This window comes from Rhamphochromis longiceps, linkage group LG23 (assembly GCF_057381845.1).
Source record: "Rhamphochromis longiceps isolate RC_006_pf linkage group LG23, R_longiceps_female_GT1.1, whole genome shotgun sequence".
Lineage (NCBI taxonomy): Eukaryota > Metazoa > Chordata > Actinopteri > Cichliformes > Cichlidae > Rhamphochromis > Rhamphochromis longiceps.
The window spans coordinates 23,056,935-23,083,453 of NC_140578.1; the positions used below are offsets into that span (position 1 = coordinate 23,056,935).

Consider the following 26,519-nt stretch of genomic DNA (forward strand, 5'->3'; position numbering starts at 1 on the left):
AATCACCATTTTGAATGAAAATATTTGATGATGAAATATTTTAAATATAACTATAGACTATTGGCTTAATAATTCTAGTCTTCAGTTGGGAGACCTATATGCATGTACAGATATCACCTATATGCATATTTAGGGGGGGGTTCACACCTGTGACATTTAGTCAGTTTAAATTGTGTGCGGTTCAAGTCCAACCCAACACCTGGTGTAAGTTGCAAGTTTGAGCTAACGTATCCTTTGCATTCTGGGATCCAACAAGGCACCATAGATGTTCAAGGGTAAGCATGGGTTAGCAACTATCTGAGAAATCTAAATTCTCCATGTTCTCAAAATATTTATATAAAAGTATTTAATTGTGCTCCTTCCTCAAACATCTGGTCAGTAAACAGACAGAACATACTGTTTCGATTGGAGTTCGCTTGGATTTTACTGTGTGAAAAGAAACAAAACAGCAGGAAAGTCTACAAGTTTGCAAACTTGTCAACTGACTTCAACCGAAGTAAACGAACAATAGGTGTGGTAAATAAATTGTATTGTTACTGTAGTTTGTGTTCAGTTGTGTTTAAAACAGAAGCATCGTTGACAACTGGTAAATCTTTACCTCGCAGTTGTTTTCATGATATTTTCATTTCTTTTTTGTTATCGGATTTCTTGGGAATGACTCAGGCCTTTTCATTATGACCTTGGCTATAAGCGAGAATTCAAAAGTACTGGGTTAATAGTATCAGCTTCCTTCAAAAAGATAAAGCACCATCATTTTAACACCGTCTGTAAGTTCATAGAGTACCAAGCTTTTATTTCCCAACACATCACCTCTCTGTCAATAAGAGCACCACCGCCGTCCTTGGGTCTTCCTTATTCATTTGACTTTGTTCCCCAATGGAGCCGTAGCCATAGTGACTCATCTCAGTGTCATGGAAACAAAGTACTATCTTTGCAGTAATAACGGCAGCCTCCTGAACCCCACACAAACACGGAGCCCACACAGCGTCCCCAGCTGTGCACTAGAATAATGTCTAGATTAAACTGTGGAGCCTTTGCTTGAATCAAATTTAGTACCATAACCTATTGTCTGATCAATGTAAGAGACCGGTCAACTCAATTTTCAGTATTTTTGAAGGGTCATTCAGAACTCTTGATTGAGTCTTGGATTTGACTTCAGATGTAACCCTGACAGATACACCCTCACTGGGCATGAACTAGACCACTTTTCACGTTCTGTTATTCGACACTTTCGCAAATCAGAGTCTACAGAGACCGCAGAAGTAATCAGAGAGACATATCCTGAGCCACGGCCGGCTCCAAGCATGCAAATGTCAAGTAAAGTTAATGGTGAATGACCTCAGCCTTGAGCCCCTTAAGTGCAGGAAGTCATTATTGGCTTCCCACCCTGCTGGTGTATTATACCTGTGCTCTTTTATCTTAATAACTCTATCTTCAGTATTCACTCCATCCTATTTTGTTAATGGAAACTCATAACTGATTCCCATTCAACAACATCCCCACCCCCCAACTCATCTGGCTGCTTCTCCAGCCTCAAGGGGCTGAACATGTTACCACCTCCCCCTGCTTCTCCTCTCACTCTAACCACAATATTGCTTGTATCACTTACACTAATAGTGTGCACTTAGAGGACCTCAAGGTGAAAGGCTTTGCTGCGATGCTTCCCGATGACAGGAAATGCGCACGGGGAGCACAAATTTGACTACTCATGTTTGCTATTAAAATGCAGTTTTAAAGAGAACCCGTTTGAGTTGGTTGTCATCCAGTCCATGTCAACATCGATGCCGTTGATGTTGACAGAGTGGAAGTGCCTGCAGTGTAAGGTTAAGCTCCCTGGCTGCTTTTACTTTACATGCTGCACAGTTTCAGGTGTACTACATCAATCAATCACAATATTAAAACCAGGTGAAGGCTTGCTCGTGTTTTCAGTTTCACCGCAACTGTGACTGTCGCCGAGTCCTGAGCACAGAGTGGAAGTGAAGCATAGGAAAGCTCACTGCTATGAGTTAGACATCAATGTTATGCACTTTGTTGCTGTCGATAAAACGTGCCAACATTGATGAAATGATTCGATAATCCTGCAGGCATACGATTCTGGAACCTCTTTTCGAATCACACCCCAACTAAACCCTTGCATATCTTCTCATTTAATAGCACACGCTTTTCCAGACTTTCTCATATGAATACACTGGCATTGGTGCTTACATTGGTGGGGGACTCTAAGGGCTGATCATCTTTAAACTACAGCAGCGACATTGTGCAAAGTTTGCAAAGTCAGTTGGAGAGACGTGACCTCCCTGCCCGACTCCATGTACTCCCACTGCAAGTGGCATGCGTGACTCTGTTTAAATGACAACAATAAGGACTCGTCTCATGAAAACAAAGACGTGTTATCCTTTTGGGAGTGACAAAAAAAAAGGAAAAAAGAGAAAGAGGAGTGTTATAAAAAAAAGGAAAGTTTGTGGTGAGTGGAGTAGATAAAAATGATTAAATAAAATGCTCAATAATTAAATGCTGCGCATACCGGCTTAAATATAGGGGAAGAGATATTTGAATAGCTTCCACAAGTTTTCTGTCTGCAGGCTGTGACATGACAGTCGAGTGTGGAGTTAGTAAATTGGGATATGAGGGGACAATTTCTTAGCAGAGCTAGCAGGCTTCAAAGAGCATAGAAGCTAGCAGTTAACACTTTGGACAGTATTACATAAGTGGGCGTGTTGTTGATGTCACATTATTTATGATTTAATGGTGATATATGCTGGTTGCAGAGGTTTTGCTCAGCGTCCTAGCAGACTAGAATTGCCACAGCCCAGAGAGCCAAAGGTTCAGGCTTCAGACTACTAGAAACGCTCAGTTTTGGGCCTTTTTTTTCTTACTCTTAGCTCTTTGTGATGTCATAGAGACCAGACAGCCTTTATGTGGTCATCCCAGGCACATAAGCCCCAACCAGCTGCTGTTTAGGAGGAGCAGACAATCACAAGACAGTGTTCCTAAAGGGGCAGAAGCTAAGTTGGATTTTTTTCTTTTTATTTATTATTTTTAATGCGCAAAAAGAAAAAAACTGCCAAACAAATCTATCGGGTACATCATATATCATTAATGTTATTTAGTGTATACGGGTTTCTTCTGGATCTCAGACTAAAGGCCAACTTTTCCATTTCATAGATGACATGAACACTGTCCATCTGTTATTTTTTGTTTTTTGTAACTGTATTTTTGCTAATATTATTACTCTTTTGGCTATTAACAGTATTTAATACTAATACCAGTCCTCTGTTTTTAACCACGTCTTCTTTATAAAAGCAGAAATAAAAAGCTTCAGTGGGACTTGGAATTTTGGATCTTGATATTTTACTCAGTTTCAGACAAATTCTTTCCCAGAATAACTTTATTTTGGAACATGACCAAAATATATATCAGCTTCCAGGTTTCCGCACTGGTTCCAACATGTTTCCAACCAGCTTGTTCAACTCAGGGTGCACTGAGTGGTTGCACCAAAGTCCAATAAATGATTATTTTGAACCGTAAATCATACAAAACCACTCTATTAGAGTACCAGAATAAAAATATGGAGCTGTAAATAAGCATAGTGCTTTTTAAGCAAAAGAAGCACAAAAGAACCATCAGTAATGTGGATGCTAATTTGTAGTAAAATATGAGTTTTAGGGTTTTTTTGATGCAAAAATAAATTCAGAATTACATTCACTTGAAATAGTAACCAGTTTTCATACCATACAGATATACATAAAAACAACTAGCTGCTGGGAACAATGGGAAAGCTGCATCCGCAACACTAAAATGGAACAGAGTGGTTTTCAAAATGGTCTGTTTTATAGTAAATGGGTTAAAACATGCAAAACCACATGTATGGCCCCACGGCAGACGCCAGGATTTACTCTCAATAAAAATAGATGTCGAAACATAACACATTGTTATTCATTTATCATGAGGGTGTTGCTTGCATTTCCCCCCCATACAGTACAGCCAAAAAATCAACATCATCTCAATTCCTGAGTCGCCTACCATGACTCATTCTTGTTGCGGGGGATGGGAGGAGGGAGGCTTGGACGCTTTACTGACAGGGCGGTTTCCCTGCGCACGGCCTGAATGACAGAGTTGCCCCATAAGACGTGACAGCTGTTGACACCAACTCTGAGATGTGTTTCCACGTGTTTGTCATTTATTGGTGTTAACCATGGCTGCGTGTTTGCATGTCAGGCGGCTGACCTGCCAGCCCAGGATATGGGCTGTGTTTTTTCTCTCGCCCAGAACGTATTTTTATGTTTTTCAGCAAGTAGTATTTTGCACGTGTGAGTGTTCATTTGCTATATTTGAATGCACACGGTATATCATTGGACCTTGCGTCCATGCTAAGTGTGTGGATGTTTTTGTGCTGTGACATCCTCCTCCACTGCAGTAAAAGCCCTGTGCAGCTGGCCCCCTCCGCCCTGCCTGATGACTTCCAGAAACTTCCGCTCTTCACTCAGTCTCAGTGACACATGTGTCCTCTCTCCTCCAAGCCTGGACGCCACAGCAGCTCTGCAGGGCTTATCGTCTCTCCCTCATACTTCTCTCTGAAGAAACAAGCCAACATCTGGACTTAAATATAATTCAGTCCACCAAAAGCCTTGCTAATAGTCATTCCTGAATCGATTATTGGTGTACTTAATTTTATGTGTTTGTGCTTAATCTGCCTTATTATTCTTGCTCAGCACTCAACTGCAACTTGTTCAGGAAGTCATTTGGTACGTTGTCCAAACAACTGTGCGACCTCTGCTGCTCATTTGCTCTTGCTTATTTGCATATAAACCATGAAAAAAGAAGAGCTCACTCTTTCTCTGCCAGTAGCTTAGTGCTGTCCTGTGCTGTTGGAGCTTCAGGACTCTAAACCTCAGCGTCTGACCACTGGTGCCCAGATCTGAGCGCTCCCTGCGTAGGTGCTAATTTAGAACAGATGGCATGTGGAAGCCAAGGTTTAGATCTCCCCTGAGCAGTAAAAGGCTCTGAAATGGGGACATCCCTGCTACAAATTACCTCTGTCTACTTTTCTTTGCTACTAATCTGCCCCTGAAATGATCCACAGAGAGTTTGCATTATTAGTAAAAGACTCAAGGCATATGCAGAGCAACAAAGGGAAGCAACAGTGGAAGTTACTTTTCCCTCTTTTGGCACGTTTGATTCATTGTGCCACCCTCATTTCCATTTAGTTTGCCTTTGCTGTGCGCACTTTAAGTCTTGTGCAAAATCTCTGACCTTTGTTCTGTTTGCTTGATTATTTGCTTGCTTTGCTGCATTCAGACACCCTGCAGGTAAAGCAGAAGAGAGAGACGGCTTCAGTTGGAAAATGAGCACCTGAGGCCGATGTTCTCCAAGAGACGTTTGGAGCTTTGAGGTAGCATGGTTGCTGTGACAGGCAGTTTAGTTCTTTAAGGTGCAGTTTGTAGCATTTCTCCGAGCGCTTTTTAATTGCCAATGTGCCAAACCCAAAAAAGATTAGACTTTCACGGATCGACTGATTTCTGTGAGGCATGTCACTCAAGTGGAATTTGTTGCAAAATCAAAAAGATGTGACATTTATGCTTGCTCGTAAGCATTTTGCCTAAATGCCATTCTTCCCCTACAGCATTGCTAATAACAGCATGCAGCACTATTGGCTCGATACAAGATGGCTCTAGCCAGTGTGATATCAATTATTTGTCAGTCGAGTCCTGAAGTCAGTTATCTCAGGGTTTAGAAACAGGACGGCAAACCAAAGCATAGATAAACAATGTTGTATGAATGTGTGTGTGTGTGACTGGAAGAATGAAACTTGCAGTAAGAAAGCCTTTTGAGTGCTCAACAGTCATCTGTCCAATATGAGTAGCAGTGGATTCACTTTTTTCTAATCAAAAGAAGGGCCATCATTTATCAAATTAACTCCTGAAACTGACCTCAAACTAGCGACTGATCCCCCAAAGTCATCAGCAAAGGGTTGGGAAAGCAGTGAAGCTTCCCCGTCATTAGCTTAAAATGCAGGTTTAAGGCACTTCCACATTGGCTAATGCTAATGTTAGCAAACAACCAGCTCCTACCACATCACAGAAAGACGAAAAACGAAAACTGATCTGGTTTCTGACAGGATTGGCTAGAAAGCCAGCCAAGGTTAGCCAGCTGCTTCTACATTCCATAGTCACTTATTTGCCTGTGTTTCCAGATAAGCTATGGGCTCAGTCAAACAGACATAGAAAACTGTTGGTGACCATCTGGCAACCACCGTTTGCAAGGAGACCAAACAGATGGCGAGTAGTCACTGGAGGTTGTGGCCTTCCGCTACAAGTGGTCACAAAGCAGCATACGATTCTGCACTAAAAATTTTGGGATTGCTTTCCAGGTCGAACAGTCACCAGTAGTTTCATGGAAGATGCCAGTTTGTCTCTAAATAATTACAAACTAATGATATTGAAACCATGAAAAGTGCAACGCAAACTAGAAACAAAGAACATTCTCTTTCAAATCAATCTGTTGCAACATCAAGGCACAGCTTTTAATTTAAAGATGAACATTCATGCTACTACTGCACATTCACCCAATGTATATACTATATATATATATAATGTTCTTCCTCTACACCCCCCCCCCCCCCCCCCCACCCCCATTTTTTTGCACATGTCGAGGAGCGTGTCAGGCTACATTTCACTGTGTGTTATACTTGTATAACTATGCATGTGACAAATAAAGAACCTTGAACCTTGAACCTTCATCGTTTTCGGGCTACAGCACATGTTTTCAAGTTTCACTTCAGCTTGGATGATGAATAGCATCAAAGAAGTTGCCTTTATACAATACAGGAAACTGCGACAATGTGCAATCAAAGATATTCTGAGAATGTTCTCGGTGTAACACTGAATACCTCTTTGTGACAAGTTTCACGGTAGCTACTAACTGTAACCTCAAGAAATCACTTGCCAGCCAGTCGGGTAATACGCACAAAGGTTGCTGGGTGTCGCTGGCCAGGCTCCATACCTAATACTCACCAGAAGAAGAAGAATTCCTATAATTTCTAATCTTTATAATCTCTTCTGCTATTTGCACATTCTTTACTGTAAATTCCTAAGTTAATTTGTAAATTTTGTAGTAAACTAACTTGTAAATATTGTAAAACTTTTCTTCTGTCATTTAATGGTCGGGCATTGTACAGCTACAAGCATTTCACCCCCATGTCATACTGTGTATGGTTGTGTGTGTGTGACAAATAAAATTTGAATTTGAATTTGAAGAAATCCAGATTTACCTCCTGAAGCCATTCTGGCTATTGTTAGCATGCACAAGGTTTACTCTCTTTATAACAGTGTATGATTTATATAAAGTCAATTAAATATCTTTGGGTTCGGCTGTTCTGGTCAGACAAAAAATTAATTGGTAAAGTCAAACCCTGCCTCCTTCAGTCCTCACGCTGAAGCATCCTTGGGCAAGATATTGAATCCGGACTTGCCCCTGATGCCTCCATCAGAGTGTGAGAGAGTGTGTGACTTAGGCTGAGAGCTTAGGCATAGATCAAAGCACTATACAATTAAGGTGAATGAGACTTGTAGTATAAAGTGCTTTAAGTTTTCAGCTGAGTAGAAAGGAGCTACAGTCCATAACAGTCCATTTACCATCTCAAGCTTGGAAATAAATGTGATTGGCTCTTCTTTTAAAAATGCACAGTTTTCCTATACTTTATTTTTTGCCCTTTTTTCAGCCTTTTCTGCCTAGTGAAGTTTTACAAGGGGAATATAGAGAGCATGTTGTGATTTTTCCATGGGGTAATACAGGATCTTGTACAGTAGCCTGTGTTAGAGTTCAGCCCACGGTGTAGGAACTACTTCAAAGCCTTCGGCTACACCCTGTGGTTAGTGTAAAGCCAGGCACATGCAAGCTAGAGTGTTCGCACAAACCTTGCAGACAGTTAATATATACAGCATTTATTGTAAGGCAGGCACACGCCCTCAGACAGGCACAAATTTATTTAAGTCCATAAAAACACTTGACTGCGTGTAACCCCTAAATTCCCCCCACAGTCTTAGCATCAGCCTCCTTCACCCACCCCTCCACTTCCTCTCTTTTCTTTCTCCTCAAATCACGTCTCTGTTTTAAACTGGCCTCTCTGAGGCATATTTCACATTTGAGGCATTTCCTGTGCTCTGCTCATATCTGAGAGGAATGACAGTCCGAGAGTAGCGCACTCAGGCCATCTTTAGCCTGCCAGTGTGTGTGTGTGCATGTATTATGTGAATGATGGAACAATATATACCCCCCTGAGGCCTTCCTGCTGGGTGGTAAAGGGAAAAATCCATCACACTCGATATGTTATCCTGTGGTGGTCCAACTGTTGCACAGGACTGGACATTCCCACGCACTCACTGTAAGTTACAGGACACATTTTGAGGTTTTTGTTATGAATGGCAAGCCAGTCATTGAGATGGTCTGACGCTCTCTTTTGGCAAATGGACCGCCTGCTATTTACTCTTGGCAGCGGCAAACAAGTACGGCTGCACTTTGACAAGCCACTCAGGCTTTTATGCTCTCAAGAGCTTTTCACCAACCTTCTTGCAATTGTGCCTTTTGAATAATGATAGGGTGACTGTGTCAATATAATAAACAGTTTCCTAAGACATTAATGGATCACAGTTCATCTGGTGTGTGGATGTAAAAGGAGTATGGCACCCTCTTTGTGGAGGAAGATACGTTCTACTGTTTGTCAAGGGGAAAAATAATCTGCTTTCATGCCAACCATTAAAGCATTTAGCTTGTTAGACTGAATAACTGATGTTGCAGAGCATGAAACAGGCATTCAGGAAGTAACCATCCATTAGACAGGTCCTCTGGGAACGACATGCCTTCGTTTATTCATGTTTTGTTCCTCCTAGCTTTCACATTATATTAGCAACTCTGGGACGATAGTCAGTCTTTGGTTCATAATGATTTTTATAATTGGCTCTGACAAGTCAATATGTTTTATTTTCACCCTCATATTGGCTCAATAAGGCCTGGTCTTCACTGTTGGTCATTTTTTATGTTTTATTTTATTATTTAAGGCAGATGTGAAAGGGGATTGATTTTGCTTATCACCAGCTCTTTCTATTTTTGGACCCTAATAGAGTCGCAATTCAAAAGAATCCTTATTTATCTTATTCCTTGATGCTTCGGGTCACATTTTAACTCCCTGCCACCTTCCTTAAACAATTCGGTCACAACAGAGTAAAAATAGGACGCCAACCTCCTCACGACTTGGAAAAAAATCAGTGATGGCTGGGTGATTGGATGTGACTTTTTTGCATTTGGCAGCCAACTGCAAGTAGTTGCAGCCACCAACTGGTTGGTCAGAGAGTGAACATTCAACACCCTCAACCTCTGGGGTATCACTTTCACAGGGCGAATGCATAGATCACCTGGCGAGAGGCAACCAGTGTCCAGACAGCTGTGGTCTGAATTGGACTGGTCTAATTTATAAATGCAGACAAATTGCCAGCATGCTGCAATTAATCTGAGTCAGTCAGTTCAGATGAGTACAGCTTGTCTGTGACCCATCTCTTTGGAATAAAGAAACAAGACTCCCAAGCCCCTTTTTGAATTTGCAGATAAATTGGCATCCTGCAGCAACTATGTCACTATTTATAGTCACTATTTTTAGTATTTCTGGTTAAAATCTATGAGTTTGTGGCTGGACTCTGAATGTAAGAAGTTAATGTGAATATCTTTGCATATAAACAACAACAGACTTTTGTTTTTCACTGTTTCATCACAGTTCATCACTGTAATATCACAAACAGATTGCATGTAACTGCCACTGTGACTACATCCAATCACAAACCGATTAGCAGACTGTGTCCATCCTATTTATCACCGTCTCCATACAATAATGCATGAAGACACTGGTTTCCCTTTGTGTCACAGATTCAAAGTAGAAAACACTGTCTGCATCCTGAGCTTTTGACTCACAGAGATTAATTTGTTTTATTAATTAATTCATTGTCTTAAAAACTCATGTGGTTATTTGGGTATTTAATATGAGTATCCGCTATCTGCAGTATATAAGGAAAAGCAAACATTTGTTTGACTGTGATAGTTTCTTGTATTTATGTGCTTGACTCTTCTCATGATAATAAAGTATCTACTTTATAGTAGCAGCTAAAAAAGACCACAAAAGAACAGTTTTCTGAGACATTCTGCTCCTACAGCGAGTTGAGACCGTACTAGAGCTATTAAAATCACTGAAACTACGAAAATGTTCCTGCAGGTCAGAAAGCAATATATGACTACATAGAAGCATAGATGGTGACAGAAGTAGCTTTTAGGCAGTCAAGGCTTAAATTCAACAGAAGGACAAGATTTTTTTTCTTTTTTTCCCTTAAAGTGTTGACTGGTGTCTGGTGTACTTCACTGCAGAGTTTAGACTAAGCGAATAAGGTGGGGAGCAAACGTCAAGCTCCTCAAGGAGACCTGAACAGGGCATTGGAATTTGAGATTGAAGTTTTAAAGGTTTAAACAGCTGAATTGAACATTTTGCTGACAGAATCTGTGGCTTTTAAGTGTAGAGTTACCTTTGCTGATGACTGAAGCTGTCATTGTAAGCTTAACCATGTTATTATGTTTCCTAGGCTGACTGGAAAGTCCACAAAGCATGCTGATAGAGACCTGAATTTGTGCTGAATTTTAGAAAACCCCTTTTTTAAGTTTAATTTTTTACTCATACTGTACTTTCCTACTCTCACTAACTGGTAAGAGTTGTGATGGAAATGATCTGCGTCTCAAGGGACTCCAGGCTTACCCTTAGATACAGCAAAAGAAGGCCACCCAGGAAAGGTAGTTTGGTATCTGACTAGGCTGGGTCCTCAACACTTTCCGAGTGATTTTTTTCAATGTATGTCCAAACACTAAGAGAATGGGGAAGACCAAGGACATGCTATGATTATGTCTCTCGACTGGCTAGGGAGCTTGGTGGAAAACTATTGCTGGGAAGAGGGAAGTCTTAGCATTTGTACTAACACTGATGCCCCTCCATATCAGGCCCAGAGAAATGGCAGAACATGGATGGATGGTGTGAACCAGCAACAGAGTAACCTAAAAATCTTAACTGAAGTGCAGATAGTTGGAATCTGAAATTAGGATGTTACCAGACATGAATATAAAGCAAGGAACATTTGTGAGCTATAGGATTGTGCAGAATAATTGTCTTTGTGGTAAATCAGTGGATGTCTAATGACTTCTTATGCTGTCTGCAGCGCACACGGCTCGGATAAGATGTCACGCAGTGGTGTTTGTGTGAGTCACGCTGTTGTGTCTATATACAGAAGGCTCTTAAGGGATGGAGCGGATCAGCTCATATGTTTGGTCTGAACAGAGTCACCTTTGACCTCTTAACATCAAAGCGTCCTAGAGCAAACATCAATAAGTGAATGCCTTGGCAGAAACATAGGAGAGAAAATTTTTGTCCAATAGGCAAATTTGAAGCAGAGTGAGACTCAAAACCAGAGAAACCTTTGAGCAAGTTAATCAAATTGATATTGTACTAAAAGGAGAGACTTTAATGTAATAATCATAATTATCCTCAGTGGACGAAGTTACTGGTGATCTCTGGGACGGATGACTTCCTGCTAACCATTAAACAGTTAAATCAGCAGGGATTTGAGTAATTAGATTTCCACGGTCTTAAATCAAATTTACTACTTGTTTAAAGCAAACAACAAAACAAGCAGATGCCGATGTGTTTCCCTCTATTTCGAGCTAAATGGAGCAGTTGTTGTTGTTTGAATTGGACGTCAGCCTCATGCTGGAAAGAGATTGCTCCCGCCGTCCTGCTGATGCTAGCGGTGATCCAATCCTCAGCCATTACTGTGCCAGCACAGGCGATTATTAGGTCCACGTCTGGGTGAAAGTATTAGCGTGGAGTTAACATGGTAAGAGGAAACAAGGAAACATATGAATGCAACCTTTATGTTTTTTTATAAAGCAGGCCAAAATACTAAAAAAGACTTGGACTCTTAGATTGGGCTTGAGGGTTTTAGCATTGTTGTGTCTGCTATGATTAGTTATTGACTGAAGACTTACCTGATCATCTTCCAGAGCCAGGCAGGCTATAAAAGAGTCTCTAAATCATTATCACTGCTCTCTTATTGAAATAAATTCTTTCACTGTGAAGTTCCCCTCCTGATTGAGGAATTTGCACTCTTTTACCCAGTGTGACTCTCTTTGTGATAAGAGTTCGTCTCTACTGGGATTTTACTTAAGTATTTCCACTATTTCATTTTTAACTCTTCTATTCCCATTCATTCTAGAGGAAATTTTTATCAATGAATAAATAATGCTGTTTGTATAAATTTTGTAAGAACAAATAACAGAACAAGTGTCAACTGCCTCCATAGACCTTATAAAACATATTGTAGATGTAGATTCATTTTATCTCAAGGCCACCAGATGGCGATAGCTGTGGCTGTAAAAAAGATAAATTAATAAAAATGGTCAAACGACTTTTTGTCTTGACCTCTCTAAACACTATCCTGCTGAGTTTATAGGTGCACTCCCTCATTTTGGATCATATTCAGTAATTTACATCTTTATCGTACTAGTTTATACGTTTCAAAATAGAGGATTAACTGTAGTATCAAACCATATGCTCACTTGCTAATAAAGCGTCAGTCATTAGTCAGTGAACGTGCAGGTTTGTGTTGAAGCAAAGCTGAAAAGCCTTTACAAATACCTTGGAGTGTGTGGGTTTGTTACATTTTTTTGTAAGTAATGTTGATGACTTTGAGGTTTGAGCTCTTGCTTGGACAAAGAGCTTTGAGACTGTTGTTTGATTTTTTTTTTTTTTACAAACCAGTCCTTACAGTAGATGCTTGTTGGAACCACTTGCAATTTCATGGGTGTAAAATCGCAGTTTCAGGACTCCTGATTAATAAAATAACATTTTCCAAACTGACCCATGTAGCTGCTATGCCACCTCTTTCCAACGTTTCCGGACAGTGAAACAACCAATCACAGGAGATTATAGCCTCGCCTTGATGGATGTAATCTGTCTGACCAAGTTGCATCAGACATCTTAGCTGTTGCATTACACAGCTTTATAGATGTGCCGTAATAAAAAATTTCTCTGCCTCTTTAAGCTGCCATTTGTTATCCTGATTCATCTCATAACCTTTAAAATGTCAGAAAACATCGATGGAACATCTAAACCTAAGATTAGCTTTCCACATTCCCTTTATCTCACACTTGTTTGACCTTATTTTCCCAAAGCACTCGCTGTAATCTTTAATCGATATCTGCATTCATATTAACTCCTCTCAGCACTCTCATAAGCTACAGCAGTCCGAGTTATACAAAATAAAATGGAGCCGCAATCACAGCCCTAATGACACTGAAGCACCGAGGCTGCCATCGCTGCTGTTTTGTCCTCGAAGCACCTGCAGTAAATTTGCTCGCTCAGCCAAACGTAATTTGTGCTAGTGCTGCATTTTGTTTTTCCTCATACTTTCAGAAGATGAGTTGTCATCTTTTGGGTATCTTATGATGGTACTCAGGCAAGTCTGTATATATATCAGTTCCAGTAATAGTCAGCAGCTGGTTGCTATCCTGGAGAAGCAGATGATGCTGAATTAGTTCACACTGCAGTGATTTGCTTTAGAACCTCCCTCAAGTGCTAATCCATCCCTGTCTGTGTATGTGTGCGTTCAGCTTCCAATCTGGCAGGTGTTTGCTTTAAAGGCAAGAGTTAGAGACTCGATCAGAGGAGGTACATCTTGAAATTACATTATTTAAAAGACTTTTCTTCCAGCCTTATTCTTGTGATGATTTGGGTGTTGTCCAGGGATATCCAGCAGCTCTTCATACAGGACCAAATCATCCACGTCTAGCTGAAGGAGCCCGGGGTGATTGCACAGAAGTCACGGTGATCAGTTCGGCCAAGCCAGATCATGATGACTTGGCTCTGTCCCAGTCTTACAGAAGAAGAAGAAGGTGTACTTTATTGGTCCCCGTGGGGAAAATCCCTCTCTGCATTTAACCCATTCACTCAGTGAAGCAGTGGGCAGCCACTGGGCACCCGGGGAGCAGTGTGTAGGGACGGTACCTTGCTCAGGGGTACCTCAGGGTAGCCGTTCAGGGGAATCGAACCCCCGACCTTCCGATCATGGGGCCACCACTCTACCTACTGAGCTATCCCTGCCCTTACAGAAGCCAAACACAACCTTCATTGACCAACCTGTGCTTCCAACAGTGCAGTGAGATCGACATAATGTTGGATCAGTCTGCAGATTTGAGGTCTGTTTGCACTGATTTGTTTTACCAACCACGTGTGCGGCTTAAACACAGGGTGAACAACATGACGAGTGATCTGCCTGTCGCTGTGTCTTGTTGACAGTTCGGCTGTGGCATATTGGCGTTAGCGCAACCGACATCTGCTTTCTGGGAGATTAGATGTTACCGGACTGTGCTAGCTGGCTCTGCAGCTTCGGTCCAGGCTTGGTCTCTAATCGGTGCTGGCACGACCTCCTTAAAGGCTGGAGGCGTTGACAGGGACGTCTGAGCCTCCCTCCCCCAATCTTTCATTCCTTCTGTTCGTCTCTCCATCCATCCAGTTTTCTCCTTATCTCTTCCGTCTCTCTGGACTTCAGACTCTGACGGATCTGCTTTGTTGCTCGGCTCATGATGAGCACCGAACCCTCCCGAAGAGGTGAAATCTGAATATGAGCTCATATTTTAATTTGACACTGAGATTATTTTTCAGCTGTCATTTTAAATGTCTCATTTGTTTTCTTTAAACTTGATCCAGACCTCGATGCTGACAGGTTGATTATAGCCTCATGCTGATGGCTCTTTCTGCTTGTGGTCGACCGATATTGGTTTTTCAATTACCAATAGAAAATCTTCAGAGAGCAGGGTGGCCAGTATGTATTGCTGATATCATAATTTTTCACATTGGAGACTAAGAGAGGATGTGGAAGGAGCACAGCCTCTAACTTCTAAAGTGGTTTTGGAAACCGTAATGACTCTGTCCTTTGTGATTCAGCTTCACATCAACCTCACTGGCCTCCAAGGTTTGGCGATCATGTCAGGGAGTGTCTCTTGACATCAATGTGGTTGTACTGGTTTTACTTTAATGGCTTAATTTATTGGCTCCTTAAAGGGCAGGTCCTTTAAAAATGCTTATGTTCAGAATAAAGACCATCAACTTTTTATAGCATTTTTTTTTTGGTCATCTTATAGAAACTGTAAACTTGTACATTTTAGATTTTATATTGCAAAGTCAAGACCCTGTATCAAAGATTGACTGTTTACTGTTTACTGTAAGCTTAGCTCAGGCTTGGTCTCCACAAACTCCAGATCATTAGACAGTAAATGCTCCTATATTTGCTAGCAAGTTGCTAACGTTATCGTCTGCGATTAGAAGCAATGGATGTGCGGTTGGATATTATGAGAACAAGTCTTTAGTCTTTGAATGCGCTCCCATGATTACTAGCTAAAGACTCGGTCACGCTATAGTAAAAATGGGGCAGCAACCTCCTTGCAACTGGTGGCTACCTCGTTATTAAACTGAATATTTTGCTATCAGAAACCAGCAACCGCCTGGCTGCCCAGAGTTAAACCACTCTTGGCCTCTGGGCAACCACTTTGGATGGATGGTGATTGCACAGATTACCTTGAGGAAGGCAACAATCACAGTCTGATTCAAAGTGACTGCAGTCGCTCTCACACTGATGAAGGTTCACACATAATTGCCACGTAATTTATGAACACAGGCTGTCACGTTGTTGCAGTCAGTGTGAGTTTGTCTACGCAGGTGAGCGTTACTCGTCTTTGACACTCAATTCAACTGGTTGGCAACTGGTTGTATTTGGGTTATGTTCCTTTATTAAAGGCTGAATAGCAAGGCTGTCATTTTGTACTTAAACTGCTGCACTGCAGCAAGTCTGTAACTATTTGTCTGTCACAGCGAGTGAGAAGAGCCATGTGGAAAAGGAAAAAGAGGATCCAAGCGCAGGCAGTCGTGAAGGTGTGAAGGTGATTTATTGAACACAAAAATATGGAGAGGCAAACGGCAAAATGGAGAACTAAACTATACTGGGACAACTAAACTACAGAGCAAGAACAAGAACACGAACCTGAACATAAAGGAAGGAAGGAAGGAAGGAAGGAAGGAAGGAAGACGATGGTACATGATGATGACAACAGGGAACACACGGATGAAACATGGTGGATACGCAGACGGACCAGCAACTACAAAGACAGAGGACACAAACTTAAATACACACAGAGAAACACAGGGGAATTACACACAGGTGGTGGACACAGCTGGGAATAATCAACAAGACGAGACAGAGGTAAAACTGAACACACTCACATGAGGCGCAGACCTTCACAATAAAACAGGAAACGAGAACACTACACCAAGACGCAGACCTGACACTGAGAGACAGACAGAGAATGACACATGGAACCTGAACTAAACTAAACGTGAGATACAACCGAGAACAAATCCTTAACACAAATAAACAGAAACATGAAACTCTAATAATAAACATCATAATCATTAACACAAGAGAACAATCCCTGATGCAAAATTAAACCAAAACATAAACTCAAAATACTGGGTCAAACTGACCCAGAACCGTGACATTGTCAAGGAATTCCTAAATTTCTGTTTCAAATCTACGAGGTTCTGGCTGCACTCAGGTCAGGGAATAAGCATCACTCCCTAGCAACCAGGGGTTGTCCAGGGGTTGCCAACCAGTCTCTAGGTGTGTGTGGTTGAGGCTAATTCCTAATTATGACGCATATCAGAGTCACGTTATAAATGGGAAGTCATTGGTTCTTTTTGCGGTGACCTGAGTGAGACAAATTCTGACCAAGAAAAAAATCTGAACCTGTCGTTTGTTTCATTAAATCCACTCACCCTTCCAATTATTCAAATTTGCACTCACTCAGGCTTTTAGCCACTCCAGCGCTCGGCTCATAATCCCTGTATTTATTAACATCTTTGACATCTCTAGTAGCTCACGTGATGGATTACTGGCCCGAGACCATTGTTAGCCTCTGCACTCTAAATATATTTCATTTCATGTGGTTTGAGGTCGGAGGCCTGGTGAAACCGGGCTGTGTGTGCTTCTGCTCTGCTGGTCCGGCCTCTGCAGTCTACAGACATCCCCCCCCTCACCCTCCAGTTCCCCTTCGCTGTCTTTGTTTCGGTGCTGCTGCTGCTGCACTTGGCCATGCCTGCAAATGAGCACCAGGACAGAGCAATTATTCACCACAGGGGCAAACCCTGCACCCCTCCTTTGTACATACGATACACACACACACACACACACACACACACACACACACACACACACACACACACACACACACACACACACACACAGATACTGTCATGTTAAAATGTTTCATGCATTTGTAATGTGTAGGGCTGAGATAAACAGGGAAGAGAATGAAACGCACTTCTGGAAATTTCTTGGATGGAGATGGTCTTTTATGTTGGAACTTAATTCCCTCTGGGGGTTTGATGAGCTTCATATCCCTTTCAAAGATGAATTAATGTAGCCCTGACACACACACATTTCTTGTGTACATCTCCACCCTCCCCTTTTCTCCACCCAACCCCAATGTAATGCAGACACTGGCTTGTCTGCAGCACTATCTGTATGTGTGTGTGTGTGCGTGCTGGTGAAGGGGAGATCTTTGTGAGGCAGTGTGCCGGTCCTCTGTGTGTGTGGATGAGAGGGAGTGCGTAATCTGCAGCGGCGTGCTCGCCAGCTCCGCTTGCTGACAAAAAGGCATCTCTTCGTCTGCGTGGCGCTGCCCCTCTGACTCCTGCTCTCTCCTCTTCTCACCTCTTCATCTCTTTTCTTTTTCCTCTCTCTTTCTCTGCAGAAGCCGCTGCCTTGCCCCCTCCCCCTTGTGTCCTCTTTGCAGACAAAAAGCTGGAATAACTGCCCCACCAGGTAAGATGCTGTGTATTATATTATATAGTCCCTTTCTAGCTGCTTTTACAGCTACAAATATGATGTGCATGCTCAGTATTATACAGGCTGGGGGAAAAAAGGAAAATTCTCAAGAGAAAAAGAGCCGGCTTTCTTTCTTTCTTCTTCTCCTCTTCCTTGTCTGATTGTGTGTATGATCTCTAATCAGCATCTCCCTGGGTATCATTCTCTTTTGTTTGGCACAGATTGAGAATATTTGCTGCTGACATATTCGAAGGACGGCGAATATGAAAAAAGTGATGCTGTGATAAGCCAGGGGCTGTTGTTCCTCTGGTTTGATGACCTTTAGTCTTTGTGACGTGCTCCGTCTAGACACCCCTGATTATTCAGCCACCACGGTTCACTCAGGGTGAGCTGCTGCTGCTGCTGTGTGCCTGTGTGTGCGAAACCGAGATAAAAGCCTGATCTTCTGATTTTTTTATACTTTATTTCACTTGGAAACAATGCTGATTGGGTTCTATTTAGAGGCTGTAGCTGTGATGGCATGCGGCCGTTGGCGGTTAGCGACTCATAGCCAACAGATTGTTGGTGGTTTCTCAGTGGGAGCGACACCAAGCCGAGCGAGACCGCGGGATGCATTACGCTGCCTGTCAGCGCCGGCTGAGCTGGCTGTCACAAGTTTGCTGACGGCTCGATCGACTTTTGGAGCAGGTGGCGATGTAGCGCCCTTTTTTTTCTCCCACTCTATCTTTTCTGTTTCTTTTTCCTTTCTTTTTGTCCTTTCTACTATTTATTCCTCCGCCTCCTGCTTTTATCTGTTTTGTTCTTTCGTGTTGTGGCACCATCCGAGGGGACAATAAACCACTCCATATTCACTTAGTAGTTAAACAAACTTCTAATAGTCTTAATCTCACCGTAATGCACCAAATCTCTGTTTCTCTGTGTGTTGGTTTGTTTCTTTGTCCACAAACTCCTCCCATATCATTAAGAGTTGAGCAACCGATCTTGGCACACAGGTTCATCTTAAGACCAAGAAGGTTCTTATCTATATCAGATAAAATGAAGCCATCCTGTCGTTGAGCAACAGTCTGTTGTTTTTAGCATTTATGCACCTGTGAAAACATATTAAAGCATCCTATCCTTTTAAATTCACAACAATAACATTTGAATTATACCCACAAAAACTGCATTATGCATGAGAAATTATGACGCCTCCAAAGCAACTGACAAAAATGAGCTGGTATTTTTTAAAACTAAACAACATCTGCTATGCATTTCTTGCCAGCAGCACCAACAGGGCAGACAGTACTGTAACATGGGCGTGTAACGGCATGCACTGGTGTTTATATGTAAGAAGCCTTTTCCTCCCTTACTTTTTATAGTGGACAGTTGGCCTCGGGCAGGTTGCAGTATTCACTGTAAATGAAAGATGGACGTAGGCCTGTGACTCACATATTTATGTATATATATTTATATGTATATAGTCCTTGGACAGGTCTCCAGTCCATCACAGGGCAAACACACAGCAACTCAGAACCTTCTCGCTGTGAGGCAACGCTGCTAACCACCACATCGCTGTGCCACCCTCCTACTTTTGTTTCTGCCGTCTCGCCAACGTTACGCATGTATAACTGCGTGCTAGAAGTCACCGCAATGTCTGTCATATCTATAGTGGCATGACGCCCCCTCGCTCCCCTCCCTGAATCCCCTTTTCTCTCCGCCTATCTCTGTCTCCGTCTGCTCGCACGGTTGCTGGGCAGCTCTCAGGCGAGCTGTCTGCTTTCTGGGACCAACTTGGGATGACAAGCCAGGGCTGAGGCGGGCAGGACGAGGGGGGCGGATGCGCCCTCTTTCTGTCCTTGTTGTTGGGGTCACAGCTTGTCCCCCAATCACCCAGCACCTCCTCTCCTCTCTTTCCCTTTTTTTCCCCTCCTCCCTCCTCCTGCATCCCTCTTCCGGTTCTGCCAAGCCCGTGCCTTCGGAATAGGGCACAGCAGGCAGTTAACCAACTGTTGCCATGCTTGAAGGGCAAAATGAGTGGGAGAGAGAAAGAGTCAACACCACCCTGCTTCTCGCTGCTGTTAGTCAGCGGAGATAAATGTAGGTGCCACAGCGAAGTCAAGCGCAGAAAAGAAAGGCACTGTTTTCTCTTCATGACATCTTCAACTGCAAAAAAAATATGCCTAAACTGTAGATTTAATCCGAAATTGCAGGGATATTGAGCCCGGGTATTTAACAATACAAAATGCAACTTTTTCCGAACTTCTTAATCAGGTTCTTAATCATTAGGGGGGGAGATAAATTCTAGGCTGATTATCCAGCTGGCACAGGAGCTGCTGTAGTCGCCCAGCGTTTCTCAACATCTGCCTCTCAGGCTGCAGTGTTTTTATACCTCCCTGTCAGAGATTAATGCGTGCTGTGGATAATTTGAAGAGGCAAAGTGTTGGAGACAGGAACACGGGAGTCCCTTGACTTTGACAGGAAGCCCTGAAGTGAGTGTTGACAAGTGATACTTGATGTGCATGACGCTAGATGCCAAAGCTGTAAGAGGAGGTGAGCCACAGGAGACAGTTTGTCATTTCAGGGGCGGGAGGGGGGAAGACTGCAGCAGAGCCGGTGAACTGACTGGTAGTGTATTTGAGGAATGCGGGATGATGCTGCATAGTGGAAAACACCCAGAGGAGGCCAATGACATGAGGTAGCATCCCGTCAGTTTGGGTGTTGAGTGGACGATTTAAAGAAAACAGAACTTGATGTATTTGCAAAATTCATCTCAGTTCGCATGAGGTTAAAGGCTAAAAATAACAGAAGCTTCAAGAGGTGCAGTTTTTAATCAGCTTTAGTTGAAGTTTTAGGGCAATCAGATTGACCAGAAGTGTTATTCCCAACAATAACCACCTCCGACAGTTTCATCTTCTCCTCATGAGATGATTACAGGAGAAAAGGACGTCTCATTTGAAAGCCTGAGACAGTCGAGACAGCACAGGACATATAGGTTTTTCTGACACGTGTCTGGGTGCAGATAAAAAGGAGCAAGGTGAGGTAGCTGCTTAGTAACAACAGGTAATAAAACCCAGAGACTAAATGTGTACAGCATTGAGCTTCAAACGGTGTTAGGTGTGCGTGTGCTTTGTAATTTCTGACCATTTCAGTGACTTGAGCAGAATCTTACTTAGATTAAAGTTTCCTTTTAACCTCAGATGCGCTCAGATTTAGAAAGCAGCGTAAGTCATTAGTTTAAAGTTTAATAGTTTTGTAATGTAACTCTTTACATGACCATTTTCAGTTTTATTCAGTTTCTGTTAACTTTTAGATTGTGTTTGCTCATTTCACTTTTTATTTGTTATTTTAGTTTTAGTTTATACTTATAAATTCACTTTATATTCTTTATATTTTGCTATAAAAGTGTGATTTACCCAAACAAGTGCAAGAAAATATAAAGACATTAGGTGTCGCTCAAGACTTTTGCACAGTAATGTAGATATATATTTGTCATGGGCGACATTTAAGACATTTAAGATGTTCAGAGTAGCTTTTATAACACAAACTAAGAACTAAATAGTTCCTGTATATTATCATCGCAGAGGTTCACATTGGCGGCTAGCTTATGTCTCAGCTGCATATTTCCATCAAGGAAACTTTAAAAAGCTTCAAGGATTAACCAGAAATGTCTGCGTAACAACTGCAGTCTTCTTCCTAAATGTTTTTCACTCTCTTTGCATTCCTCAGGGTGAAAGTAATGAAATCGCAGCCTCCGGGCACCATTTCGGGTGGCGCTGTGCTAACGTGTTGATTGATGAATGTGCTTGTAATGCTCCAAAGCCACTAAAAACCTCCATATATACATACTGTGAATGCATATAGATCAGTTCAGCCACCTGTCCTCGCTGTTAACTGCAGCTGTCGTCTTGGAGACACGAAGACCCGCACCTGGTCCTTCCTGCTTTACAGAGGAGAAAGTGCTACGAGCACATGTTTAAGCTTTTAGGTCATGTGAAGGGCAGAGAGCATTACACGTAGGAAGCATGTGTGTTTATGCTCTTCTCTGCTGTACTTCAACAGTGAGTAAAAGAGCCAATCCATTATAAAGCTCATGTTACTGTGCGGTTACTTGTTGTAGTCAGTCTAAACATGGGAAATTTTCTTGCTTCTTTTTCATGCTAATAGCATGCTATTGCAGCAACTAAATCCAATAATCAAAACCACATTTCCTGTTGTTTCTTGTCATAAACAGGATATTACTTTTCTCTGGGGCTCCTGACTCAAGGATCAGACTTAATGGATGCATTTAAAGAGCTGGATTCCACGATGCCCTATTTTTCCAGTGAAATTTGCTCCGAAGCATCTTCTCTTGGGTCCACTGAGTCCTCTTCTGGCTGACTCCTGCACACACTGTACAGTGATACCTCCCTGTGTGACTTTTTAACATTTCAAATTATGACAAAGAGAGATTTGCATGGATTTTACAGGTCTACACTTTCCTACTGGTTTCCTGTAAAACAAGTCTGTTGTTTAGCCACAGGGAAAGTGGAGAGAACAGAGTTTTGGCTGTGTTGCCGTCTTAAGATAAATGTTTCAGTCAGGAACTGTCAAAAGTAGATCGGTATTTCCTTCTGCAATTTTTATTTAGCAGCTTGGCTCTGTGCAGGAAGCAACACAAACATCCCGGGTACAACACAAAACAGGCATCAGTGACGTAAGACAGAACACTGAGTCATGCAGCGTAAAAGGAGGAACTGGGGTGAAGGTGGGTTGCAGAGTGGTTTGCAGATATACCACAACTGTAGGGGAAGTCAAAGGAAATTGATAAGTTAATTAAGTGTGAGCTAAAGCAAATTTTACATTTCAGCCTACCTGCTGTGGATTTCAGGTTTCACTGGGTTACATTAGCAGCTAACTGAGATCAAATAACTGTAAGTTTTGCTGTCAGATGATAACTAACGTCACATTATGCAATTCATTCCAGGAAAACAACCAAACAATACACAAATTTGACTGGGATACTCATCTAAGACCTCCCTTTAAGTTTCGTTCTCACTCACTGTTTACTTTTTACCATTTCCCACAAAAATCTACCCAAAGTTAAAAGTGTGGATAAAAATACACCTTATTGCACCTTTAGACATGACTGTGTGACTGTGTTTATGACCATTTGAAAGCACTAAAAAGCACGTAATAAACTACTTTGTTAATGTATGTGGCTCTTAATAAAAATAACTTTAAGTACTCATTTAGAGTAAAAAAAACACTACTGGGAATAATGGGAATTCAGAGTCTCAGGATAAATAATTAATTTCTGATGAAATTGTGAACTAGAAAAAGAAAGGCCTTTCTAAATTATAGTATGACCCACAAATTTATCTGTGACACCCCCTATGCTAAAATTAGAGCCAAACTAATGCTGTATTTTCACACCTCATAATTCACAGTCATGTGAAACTTGTAATGAAGCTTTGGTCCAATCGTCATAAGCTAAAACAAGTTTGCAGACTTATGTAGAAGACAGATACCATCTACAGTTGTTTGGTTTATTCCCTGTCATCTCCTATGTTTCTTTTCTCTCTGATATTAATAAAGTTAAGACAGCAGTAATGTGCTCTTCATATTTTGTGAACATGTGCAAACATACATGCAAATACAATATATAAGGCAAAAAACAGAGTTTGTACAACTCTAATGTGCCTGAAAGTCAATATTTGGTGGGACCACCTTTATTCTTCAGCACAGTCTGAACTCTCTTAGGCAGCTTTCTTGTCATTTCTTTAAGTCGTCTTCAGGAATAGTTCTCCAGGCTTCTTGAAGGACATTCAAAGCTCTTCTTTGGATGTTTCTGCCTTTTGTTCTGTTCTCTGTCAACAAGATCCCACACTGCTTCAATAATGTTGAGATTTGGGCTCTGGGGAGGCCGATCCATTATAGTGTTCCATGCTTTTACTGTATTTGTGTGTTTGCAATCATTGTCATGCTGAAAAGTTGAGCTGCTGACAATCAGATGATTTTCAGATTGTATTTAACAGTGGATCAAAAAGTGATGGTACTTTTCTGTGTTCATAATTCCACCAATTTTGACAAGATCTCCAACACCGCTGGCTGAAATGCACATCAAACCATGACAGCCCCTCCAACATGTTTTACAGATGGCTGTAGACGCTCACTGTTGTACCGCTCTCCTGTCCTCCTCTGTACATACTGCCAATGATTTGAACCAAAAAATGTGGATTCATCACTCCATCAGACCTGGAAGTCCAGATGCATCTCTCAGGTCCTGTGTCAGGTCATTGTTGGATTTTTTTTCCTGTTTCACCAGGGTATAACTTTTAGCTACTGATCATCTGCTATAGATAGTTTATTAGGTCCAATACTTATTTCATCCAGTTTACTCAAATATTTTTAAGGACACACTGCACACCATGCTGAGATATGTCAGGTTTTCAACTAATAGCTCTTTGGGAATCATCTTGTTGGTGCAAAAATACTATTTTACCTGTCAAACTGTGTAATCTTTGACATTTTTTTTTCATAAATTCAACAAAAGAAATGGTTTCTTTAACAAAAGGGGCTTTTTATGCTTGGACGATTCACAGGTCAGTGTTAAGTGGCTTAACAAAGAAAAAACATTCAGGTACACCTTTTCATCTCCAAACTGGTGCTACAGTCATTAATAGTTTTCACAGGGATCACTGATGCTCACCTCTTCTGTAGTTTCGAAAACTGCCACCTTCCTTCTCTCTCTTTACCACTGTGTGATTGCACTGATTACAAGTCTCCTGCAGAATAAAAGAGTTCAGGACTAGATGGAGAGTCGTGATTGGAATAAGGCGAAATGAATCACTGAGGTAATTACACAGCGGCGATGGAAAGATAATGAGAAGTCGTAAGCGTTTAATGCCAAATGTGAAATGGTTATCGACACCAACATGATGTAGAGGAACGTTAAAGAAGTGCAAAGCCTAATCTCATAGTTTGCAGTACTTATTGGGGATTAACCCTTTAAGACCTACCATAGAGCCAAGGCCGCCAGAGCTTATATTATATTTTTACATGCTGTGGAGCCATTTTTGGGAGCATTTCAAGTTGCTATACACCAATACAACCATTATAGCCCAGATTTTAATAATATGTATTCATTAAGTGCATAGTAATTACATAAATTGCAAAAAAGTGCAATAAACTACAAAAAAATTGAAAATCGTTTTTGCTTTTTTAACATATATTTGTAGTTAGAGAAATTTAGGAGGCTTATCCCTCAAAACTGTAAATACAAAAAAGTTGCACAAAATAGTTTCCCACCACAGGAAATTTATTTTGAGCGTCTTCATAGTTTTATTTTTGAAATACACCAATTTTTATACACTGCAGGAAAAACGAAAATAAATATTATAATGCAAATTTGCAAAAAAGCAGCATATGCATCAAAATAAACTATTTCCAGCAGTGCAATATGAGTCCTAAGCATCCCAGAAACGACACAGAAAGTCATAAAGTCAAAGATAACTTTTAAAAAGACCAGTATAGGCCCTGAGGGTAAAAAAGACTACATTTCCGCTAAAATGACGTCACTTCCGGTTTCGGGCAGGTAATGGCGGAAATGCAAAAGTTCGCGCCGACGTCTATTCCAACGCAGGAAGTATTATGAACAGCTGATCGGATCGGCAAAGCGTGTTTCTGGAATATTATGTTTTTGTTCCTGCAAGCGCTTTTTATGCAGTTTTTGCAAAGCTTTATGTGGAAGGAAACCGTGACCTAGGACAAGCTGATGGCATAAGATGTAAGTACAACTCCTCCGGTTTCATATGCAAAAAAAATTTTTGCGCTAGCTTACGTGGTTGCAGTGCTACTGGGATTTAAAAATAGTTACGCAAAACAGAGCGTGCCCGCTCCGATCGGCTCTAAAGGGTTAAAGACTCCCTGTAAAGTTGTCTTGAATTATTTCTTTGTGCAGTATCCGCGCATATTACAGAATGGATTTCACCTTGAACTCCTATAGCGACTTTGATGCATTAAACATACCCGTGTTTGCGTGTGGCCTGAGGGATTGTGTATGAACAGGTTTGTGTGTGTGGGGGGGAGGGAGGTAGGTTGCCTGTGTGAATTATAGATGAGGAAGCGGGGGTGATGGCCAAGTTAAAAGGGAGGAAGCAAAAACCTTGGAGGAGAGTCTCTGTCAAATTATCTGTCTGGATCATCAGCTTGAACCAAAACACGCCACAAACACAGACCGCAGCTTCAGCGCTCACGTTGTTACCATAGAGCAACACGTTTCCTGCAGCATGTTTTCATTATTATTTCAGGAAAATCTTTGTGTGGGTTTTGAAAATAAAACCGGAGAATCGAGTGGCACTTTAGTGATTTAAAGTACAGCAGCATTGCTAAGCAACACGAACGTGCAGTCTTTATTTAGCCTTTAGCACTTGCTCGAGGAGGTAGGAGTCTGTTTAGCAGAAGCTACTAAGTCATCAGGTGGCAGCCATACTCATTATCCTCAGTAACCTTGGCACTAAATACAGGCCTGTAGGTGCTTTATGGATGCTTTGCATAAAAAAACTGTCTGAGATTGTTCTTAAAACTAGAGTGAAAATGATT

The 26,519-nt window shown here is 41.6% G+C and overlaps 1 protein-coding gene across 1 annotated transcript in view; it reads left to right on the forward strand.

Moving 5' to 3' along the window:
• LOC146641956 (uncharacterized) overlaps positions 1-26,519 on the forward strand; it is an 88,621-nt gene that overhangs the window by 14,965 nt on the left and 47,137 nt on the right. The window contains exon 2 of the mRNA XM_085397288.1: positions 17,887-17,957. The gene's annotated coding sequence lies outside the window, so the exon portion shown is untranslated. The remainder of the gene's footprint in view (positions 1-17,886; positions 17,958-26,519) is intronic.